The sequence below is a fragment of the Wyeomyia smithii genome, chromosome 2 (genome assembly GCF_029784165.1).
Source record: "Wyeomyia smithii strain HCP4-BCI-WySm-NY-G18 chromosome 2, ASM2978416v1, whole genome shotgun sequence".
NCBI lineage: Eukaryota > Metazoa > Arthropoda > Insecta > Diptera > Culicidae > Wyeomyia > Wyeomyia smithii.
In genome coordinates this window covers 205,101,760-205,111,710 of record NC_073695.1, presented here as the reverse complement: position 1 = coordinate 205,111,710, position 9,951 = coordinate 205,101,760, and the positions used below count along the sequence as shown (strand labels likewise).

General features: G+C 38.4%; 1 protein-coding gene across 5 annotated transcripts in view; it reads left to right on the top strand.

Annotated features, from left to right (window-relative positions):
• Positions 1-6,529: 6,529 nt before the first annotated feature.
• LOC129720664 (insulin-like growth factor-binding protein complex acid labile subunit) overlaps positions 6,530-9,951 on the top strand; it is a 615,650-nt gene continuing 612,228 nt past the window's right edge. For 4 of the 5 annotated variants that reach the window (XM_055672187.1, XM_055672186.1, XM_055672183.1 and 1 more), the window contains exon 1: positions 6,530-7,647. The gene's annotated coding sequence lies outside the window, so the exon portion shown is untranslated. The remainder of the gene's footprint in view (positions 7,648-9,951) is intronic. The other variant, XM_055672185.1, reaches the window with a different exon arrangement.

Sequence of the window (9,951 nt, the reverse complement as noted above, 5' to 3'; positions counted from 1 at the left end):
TACAATATTAAAAGTATATTGACACGAAGTCTTGAAAACTTGATTTTTTTTGTGTTTAATCAAACGCAGTAAAAAAATAATCATTACACGCAAATTAGTTCTGAAACATGTTGACTCCTCGTCAGCCCTACACATAAAGTGAAAAGTTTATATTTTTAACCTTTTACAGCTGTATTTCAACATTTCGCTACAAATACTTGTACAAACAGCATGCCATTATGCAGGAAACATCTGGGGCTTTCATATGAAGTGTTTAAAATTTTGGTCACCATCTTGAATTCGTTGCCATCTTGAATTTAATCAGTTAAACGCGTTTTTGTACAAATCGAATGGAAGCTGAGAAAAATCCTTCAAGATTCGTTCAGAAAACTAGGTGTATTGCAATATATCGTGTTGTGTGGCTATGTAGTTGATGTGTGTGTGAGCTATGAGTGGATATCTTCTTACAGCACTAGGTTTGATACAACGCAATAGCATAGGTGGGCAATTCTCGCAGAAACCGTCCCACTGTTGACATGAGGTCTTTCAAAAAGGATATTTTTATGTCTAAATGATCGAAAGTAGCGAAAAAATGAGAAAACCACTTTGGTTAGTTCATATTGATGGACCCCTCGGACACAAATCGGTTAAACGGGTTTTACAAAAATTGATTTTTGAGCAATTCTTGACCTTTTTATTGATTTATTTCTCTCGAATTTGTCATTGAACTCCCTGCAACCAACACATTGTTTTCAAGAGGAATGATAGAGCTTTCATTTAAAGTAGGAAAAAATTGGTCGCCATCTTGGATCTCGCCGCCATCTTGGATTTCACCAGAAAAACGTGTTTTTGAGCAAGTTTGCAACCACCGATTTTAAATTTGACATCACCATTGAAAAGCTGAGAAAAAATGCTTTGATACATTCAAAATATTAGGTGAGCATTGAGGATATCTTGTCATTCTGGTCACTTTTCAAAATCGAGCTTCAAACAGTTCAACGCATGACGCGCGTCCAATATCAAATCAACGCAAAATACTGAGCCTGTGGTGTGCGTATGATGTGGACAGTCAGTATTCCTAGTTCACAGGTAGTTAGTGCACCCACGCACCGTAATTTTTGAATAGCCTTTAATCAATTGTCTGAATTCCGTTAGGTAGCAAACGTTGATAAGAATTTGCTATAGGGATCGAAAAAGTGATGATTATACCACAGACAAACAGACGTGCCTCTTCGAACAAAAATCCTGAAAAATCTTCGTCCTTATTCGAAACATTATACTAATACGCCACCATGTGAGCTTATTGCCTACTAACTTGTTTTCGTAAAACGGTTTTTGTCTTTGCTAATGGGTATGCACGCTTGATTGAATCAACACAACGGCATTACTGATAGTTTTTGTCTTCGACAATGAAAAGGCATGCTTGTTTATAGCGACACTAGCGGCATTATTGCCCACTAAGCAAAATTTCAAAATTATCGTTATCTTTCTGGTCGATGCAATCGTCATCGAGTGGCACGTCTGTTTGTCTGTGATTATACTCTTACTTTATTTACGCTGGCATACGCAAATGTTCTCCAGATTACTCGGGATATACTTGATTCATATTATACCTTGGTATACCATACCTAAGTTTGTTGATAGTAGTTTAATGCATGAAAACAACAGTATATAACAGTAGCAAAAACAACATCTAACATTAATTTGTTTAATCACTAAACACGCGAAAACTGTCCTCCGTACAGGGAACCAAACTTTGTTCTAGCAAAAAATCGTAAAGAAGCTTAATCACAAATTATGTTACACTCAAGGAGGAGCGAGGGAGTGAATAAATCAACAATGTGAATGCAGTGAAAAGGGATCAAAAATAGGATTTTTTTGCTTTACGTAATTTGTGTACAGACCCAAAGTCACACAGGCATTGGGCCATTCACATTCCACGGGGACAACTTAGGGTAGGGGGGTCTGTGTGATGTCCACGGTCCATACAAAATTTTGAGAATTTATATGAGAAGTTGTGGGGGTTCGGTAACAAAATCTTTGAAAATCTGTCCACGTGGAAAATGGATGGCCCCTAATATACACTACAGACAGACACACACCACAGGCTAAGCATGATTTGATATTGGACGCGCGTCATGCGTTGAACTGTTTGAAGCTCGATTTTGAAAAGTGACAAGAATGACAAGATATCCTCAATGCTTACCTAATATGTTGAATGTATCTTAAAGCATTTTTTCTCAGCTTTCCAATGGTGATGTCAAATTTAAAATCGGTGGTTGCGAACTTGCTCAAAAACACGTTTTTCTGATGAAATCCAAGATGACGGCGAGATCCAAGATGGCGGGCAACTTTTTTCTACTTCAAATGAAAGCTCATAATTGAGGCAATCCACGCTACTTCACAAATCGAAGTTGATCGATCGTTTATGATTTTGCTGAAACTTTGTACAGTTGTTCCTTTTTGATAAAGATATCATTTTATATCAGTTCTTCAAGTAAACCCACGGCTGTAGTTTCACAGGGGCCTATTAAAAATGGTGACTGATGGATAAGAATTTCTGTATCAGAAAAACGGCTTGTTTGATTAAAATGGTGTCTTCAGCAGTGTTGTAGATAAAAAAATTGCGGTTCTAGAAAAAACATGTGTACACCGAAAAAAATTTCTTTTCGTGCCAAATTTTGCAAAACGTCACAGAACATTAAATACCTCAAAAAGTGCCTTATATTAAAACTCGATGAGTACCTGACAGTAATCTGTCAATATTTGGTGATGGTAAAATAAGCAAGAAAAAAGTTATGAACGTTTGAGTATTTTAACATTTTACTCTGAACCAGGCTTCGAAATGGTCACGGTAGAAAACACTGCGATAATCGTCTTCGTTTTCCTCTGACGGTGACAAGGCTCGCTGGCTAAATACATTCTTGAACAAACATGTCAAACGAGTACTCTTTACCACATTTTTTCCCTCAAACTTATTTTGACATTTGTTTAGAAATGAGAATTACGCATGTTGTGTGCGGAGATTTTGGAAATTACCTATATTATTGATCTTGTGATAATATTTCTCAACATAAATAAAATGAAATAGACAGAAACAGGTCAAAATAACATCGCCAAACGAATGACAGTGTGCATCTCCTTGAGGCGCGAGTGTCGAATGACCATCCTGTCTTTTGTGTGAGTGGCGCATGCCAAGGTATCGAAATCAAATGTAAATGCTAACCATTTTTAAGCCTGCTCTGAACTATGATTTGAGTGTTTTTTCCAGCTACACATTACAATGATTCAAAATTATCACTTAGCGCATGATACGAATCCAACGCGCTGTTTTTGTAGTACAACCGATCGCTTTTAAACTGGCCCTATTAAAATTGAATATGCGTAACTCACCGGCGAACCCTTTTATCAAAAGGTTGTAAAAATTAGACAAACACGCAAGGTCCACCAATTTAAATAGCACGTGTTTATATCAAGCAAATCCAGATTTAGAGAATTGGTAGATGAGAGGTTGGGCAGAGATAGGTTTCGCTATTAATATTGCGCCTGAGGCAGCCCACGCTGCTTCGAAAATTAATGCTGATCAATCATACATATTTTTGACAGCAGTAAAAAATCATATTTTTAGTTGTCACCCGTTAAAATAAATTTTTTAACGGCACGAAATAAATTTAAAAATCTAACTAAAACCTTGCGTAAATGATAAATCTAATGCGAGAGCGTTCAGCTGATGTATTCAACAACCATACCGGGTACAACTATAGAAGCGCACCATATTAGACTCTATTCGATATCCTGTTGGTTTATTTATTCAATCGCATGTAAATTAGTTTGAACGCAGATTGGGTCGAGTCGAACTCGCTGTGTTAACCTATTCGAACCTTTTTAACATATTCGCAATTGTTCTAGATACGATAATTACTTGTTAAATAAAAAAATTGGTAAAGCTACGTGCATTCAAGATCTTCAGAATTTAAAAAATGTTGTTAGACTTATGAGCAAAAGTATACCAAAATTATAATAATTAGTTCGGTGGGTGCGTCACAAATAACTTCGAAAATAAGTAAGTTACACATTCCGCTCAAAATTACCTATTATTTCTTTTCCTTTATATTACGAAAAACAACAAGAATTTAAAACTAAGTTCACCAACGTTACATGGAGCTGTTATTAATATATATCCACGTCAAGTTACAGCTTGCATACAATTGAATAGGCCTAATTATAACATTGACACTCTGGGGATTTCATTATATAAATAACAGTACTATTTATCTCCCAGCTGGTCTCGAGGTACGATGCTGGCCTTACAAGCCAGTCGTCGTATGTTCGAGTCCCGGCTCGGGAGAGACTGTTACTGTTAGTAGGATCGTAGCGCCTAGCCCCGCAATTGTCCTGTACAGTTAACAGTCGGCTGCGAAGTCTGTGTATAGTAGAACAGAAGGTCGAATTCCGATACGGAATGTAGCACCAAGGCTTTGCTTTACTATTTACCTGCTGAAGCTTATTGATGATTCGTGAATTCGTGGAGAAATAGTAAACTATTCTATATATCTGTATCTACTATATTATTATACTATATTATTCATTTCCAGTTCGCTTATTTTTCGCTTCCCATGCTGCACACATTGTTTGCTTAATGAAACCGTTTTGGCTCTAAAAAAATTTGTAATTATTAATACCTTTTTTTTTGTGTGGACCCCACTGCGACCAGTGGTTGTTTGATCTATTGTGGCATTGTCCGGACGTTTTTGCTGTTTGCATATTTCTGTTTTTTTTTTTTACCATTTTGCAGTGCTACTTATTGAGAAGTAACCTGCTCCGTGTTATAGTGCTTTTTTGTCTTCTCCTTCAGACTTAGTAACCTACTACCTTCCTTATCGACCTTATCATATCCTCCTGCAGGCTACCACTCTAAAAGCATATAACGTGCTTATCGAAGCTTTAGATCAGTGGTTATTAAGTCAAGAGGGAAGTTAAAGAACTTTTTGTTTTCTCATTCAGATTTAGTAACCTACTTTCTTCCTTATCGATTCTATCATATCCTCCTGCAAGCTATCACTCTAACAGCGTAGACGTGCTATAGTCTATGATATTATCGAAGCTGCTATACGAGAGGTTATTAAATCTGGAGAGAAGATTTTGTGTGGAAGAGCCTGGGAATAAACCCATACTTAAAGTCCTTTTTGCGAACGAATGGTTTGGTTCTACTATGATTCGAACCTATAACCATTCGCTTGTCAAAGCTGACTCTGTAACCTTGCGGCTACGAAGCTCGACAAAATACCTTTCCAAAATAGCATTTTTTAATAGCTTCTCGAAAATGAGTCGTATTACTAAATATTAAACCAATAGCACAACATGGCATCTTTTGCCCATAAAAAGGTGACAATTCAAAAAAATATTTAAAACTGGGATATTTTTTGTGGAACTGCTTTATACAGAGAGGCATTTACGGATCATATAAAGAATAATTCTATCTGCCTCGTCTTATTTTGTTTTTATTACGATTAACAGTGGAACGACATACGAGATAAATTCTACTAACTATACGCTTCGCTTGGACAGGTAAAAATGATAATCAGTATTATGTAGAAGTGTTGATCCCACAACGTCGCGAAATTTGAAACCAGTCCAGCTCTTACCGGAAAGGTGCGTCGGTTTTTTACGGGTTATAACTTGAGCGTGCCAGTTGTATTTCTGTTGTCTTAGCTTGGGTTAGGATATAAATAAATTTAAGATTTGTTCTTTTTATGAATAATGTATCATTATGTGTTCTAACGTTACGCTGAACGATTATTTATTCGACCGAATGTAAGCTACACATCTTGCTGAAGCAAGGAACGCAAAACCAGAAACAAACTACCCAAATGTGCTTCAAATGCGTCCCAGTCGAAACATTTCAACGAAACTACATTTGAAATCGACGGAAAAAGGAGGAGAGCAGCAAAGCAGAGAGTGTATTGAAGGAATTATGAGAGAAAATTTATTCACAAATCTCGCTTCGTTAAGTTTCAGTTTGTTTTTGTTTTGTTCCGTGTGAGAAAAGAAAAATCTCACTTGGGTGAGTCTGAAACTAGCTCCCGCTTCACGCAACAGCTCTCGCGAGCGAATTCGCCTGAACTCTCTCGAACACAAATTGGGCGAGTGGTTTTCTCGAAGCACTGGTTTGCACAAGTTTTAGGCAGCATCGAAGCGCGATGAGAAGTCCAACACCTGTTTTGATTCTCTCGCTCTTCGCTTTGAGCTCTTTTACTTGTTGTGATTCTCTTCGCAACGCCGCCTTTGTGGGAAATATTTCTCACCGATGCACTTCGATGCACATTTTCGCCGCTCACCGTCGGCTGTGGACTTCACCGCTGGTTTGCGTTTAAGCGTTCGCTTATCGCGATGTGACCTTATCTCACCGTTCATCACCGTGAAAAACCTGTCCGTTTGTCTTCTCGCCAGACGCATACGGTTGTGTCTGTGTGTTTTGGTTTGCCCGTTGGCCGCACTGCTAGCAGGCGTGCTGGAATGACGGCAGCGCTCTTCAGTAGAGATTCGTCCTCCGTTCAGCGTGGTACAGAGGAGCTTATATCGCGTGTCGGTCGATCGGTCGTTCGGCAGTCAGCAGTGCAAGTTGCGAAGTTTTGAATCCGCGGAATCGAAAGCGGCGTGTTTTTTTCTTTTGCGTGTTTATTACGCGTTCAGACGATCAATAGCTATTTGGCCAGAGGTTAAGGGCCCGCATGAGCCGGCCGGTTGTGTTCGATGATTTAGAGAAACAAACGAAGCAGTGCAGTTGGGGAATTTGTGATTTGTGTGCGCAATCTGTACGCCCCTTTGCAGAGTGATAAGATTTTTAGTAGTGAGTCACAACTGTGGTGTTGGTGCGAATCGAGGTGATAACGAAGCTCACGTGTTGTTAAATATTGTAAATCGGCTAGACCGCGAAGTGATGAGTCATTGATTTGAAGTGTAAGCAAGTTTGTTTAAATTCTCGCAGAGTTCGAAAATTGGTCAAGGTCAGCGTCTCTGGAGCAGGAGCGGGTGATAAGAAACCCGTCAAATTAGTTGTTCATCGAAAATTGGCAATGATTGGCGTTTGAAGAAAGTGGTGATGTAAATAAAAATCTATTTAATGTGTGTTCCTTTTTATTTTTAACCAGTTCAACATCGAGATAAGATTTGGGGGGATTCCTGGCTATGTGTATATGATATATCAATTCGACACAACTGAGTGATCACAGCTAATAATAAACCTATTAAACGACAACGAACCACACACGGGCGTCGTTGGTAGTCTATTCACGCTAATAGGATATATAATTAGTGCTAAACGAAGCAGAATCGCTACAGGAAACAACCATCCGAAACCACATTCTGACCAGTACGGAACTCCCTAGAAGAGTCGACAGTGAAGGCTGAAGAAGCCAATCCACGAAACCTAATCCGGTGCCAGATACAAACGTAATACCCAAAAATAACACTTGTCGCCCAGTTTTTCACCCACTTTGGCTGGAACGGAACCCTTAAAACGGAATCAGCGTACAACCGTGTGTCCTTGTGCCAGTAGTTGAACCCAAAGGATTCTTGCTGAATTTCTCGTAGTGTTGTTCTTGGGAGAGGAGATTTCGCGGGAGGTGCCGAAGTTCACGGAGGAGGATTAATTATCATAAATCAAACGTAAGTACCAAGGACTTTTTGCTACGATTCCGGGTTCTCCTCGGCTTGGTGCGTGTGATTTTGGCAAACTGAATTTAATTTTACTCGAGTTCGAGCCGAAAAACCCCTGTCCTACTTTTGGGCTTCATGGGGCGGGAGGGAGAAACTTGTCATCTGATCCGTTCCGCGTAGAAAACAGTCGGTTCACCGGAAGGTGGGAAAGCGCCGGCAAGGAACAGGAGGTTCTTGTTCCTGTTCAACTACCGGGGAACGGAAAAGTTGTGCTTTTTCTTTCCGTTGTTTGGGCGCACACAGGGACCAGGCTCCCGTTATGAAGTGTACGATAATGAACTGAAGGCTGTTAATTTCGAGCCGTGCTTGGGCTTGTTGATGTTGTATGTGCGCATTTTTTAGTGAAGCGAAGGATTACGAGCTTGGGTTTTTTCTTTCACCGGTAGTTTAGCATCTCATGATTCGGAAACAGATGCTGGCGCGGAAAGATGTTTCCGCGGTCGAATTGAGCCCGGTTTGACTAGCGAAGCAGGATTGCGTAATGCGTTGTGTTGTGTGCAATGTTTGATGTCGTGTGTGTCAACATTTGTGTTTTTAAGTATTCGAATGGTTTGATACTGATGATAACTGGGTTGGAATTTGCCACCAGTAATGTGTGTGAAGTTTGTTCAGCCGGCATTTCTGCTAGAGTTGTTCTTGGTTCAAGTTTTGCTTTCATCGTAGAGTAAACAAAAGTGGTGTCCCTAGTCTGCTGGTTACTGTGTCTCTGACTCAAATACGCGATACATCAACAATATGAAAATAAAAACGGCACATGTCACACTTGAGATATACAGTCAAACCTGTTTTTGTGCGACTGTTTTTGTGCGAACCACTTCCGACAACCTTTTTCAGCCATTCAGTTTATAATGCTTGGATGTTAAATTGTATTTTCTAACACTTATTGGCCGCTTGGAAATAGTTTTTCTGGTCGAAAATCACATAGGAAATTTGCTTAATTATTATTCGATTTACTTTCAATTTCAATTCAAGGTTATAAATACTTGAAAATTTTTTGAAAGGTGCTTTCAAATTTCACTTACTTTTTATAAGTCTGTGCTCCACTGATCATTTGTAAATTCTGCTCGCATTTCATTATTTTCCAGCGTTCGGAGACAGCCAAAAGGCACATTTTTTTAATTAGGATGTTATTTCCTCATCTTTTCCAAACCAACAGATATGAACATTTGGAAAATATTATTTCCTCGATTGGCCTGATACTTAGAACATATTAATAATTGGTTAAGGCGCGTTTTCAATAACATCACCGCAAACTGTAGAAATTCATCTACCAAGTATTCACTGGGGCAGACGTTCATTTGTCTGCTGTGAAATGTTGTAACTAAAGCTTCGTTCACCTTATTGCAGTTTTTACGGTTTGATAACCATTTTTCGTTCATAACGATATTTTTTACTAAATTTATTCAATATTGCTTGACAGTTACCAAGTTCAGTTCTATTTGATTGTTATGATATTACTTAATCTATTTTTGTTCTCAGTGCTCATTGTTCTGTTCAATTTCTCAAATTTTCGACTGCCATTAGTGAACTCATTTTTCTGTTTGTTGTTGCTCTACTAGTTTTAAAAACTGTTCGTTTTGTTTTGATGTAGTTTTTGTTGCTACTTTGTACTAATAATATTTGTTTCAAGTCGTGAAATCGAGTATGCAAAAACAGTCTAGTTATTTATATTCAACCTTCTTACTGAAATTGCAAGGTTTCTCGAATTTAGGTAATTTTAGTTAACTCCACTTGGCTATTTATCGGTTCCTCTGCACCGACTTTGTCCTTTGGCTTGCAACGTTCTGTTACGTTCTTTGAATTGCCATGCTCTTTTATACATTCCCATGCAGGCATTTTTTCTGGTAACGACAGTATGAATTTTTATTTTATTGTTTTGATGCTTTAATACTTTACGTTATTGAACGATTTACTTCATACTTTTAAATACATATAATCTTGCTACCATTAATCGGATTTCGAATATCAAATGTCTTGATCGAGTTGTAATTGAGTGATATGATAACTGGTATGTAAACATTCGTATGTATCATACAAAATTTGCAAGGTGGCGTTTTTCTGCTGAACCACACAGATGTGTACGAGTGTCACAGCAAACTTTTTTGGCGGCATCCACAAAATTCGTAAGGATTTTTTTTAGGAGTTTTCGATCCCCCTTCCCCCCATAATAAGGCATCGTAATAATCAATATTTTTCTCCTCTCTCCATCTTATGTAAGATTTTTTTTCTGGGGAGAAATTGGAATAAGGTAAA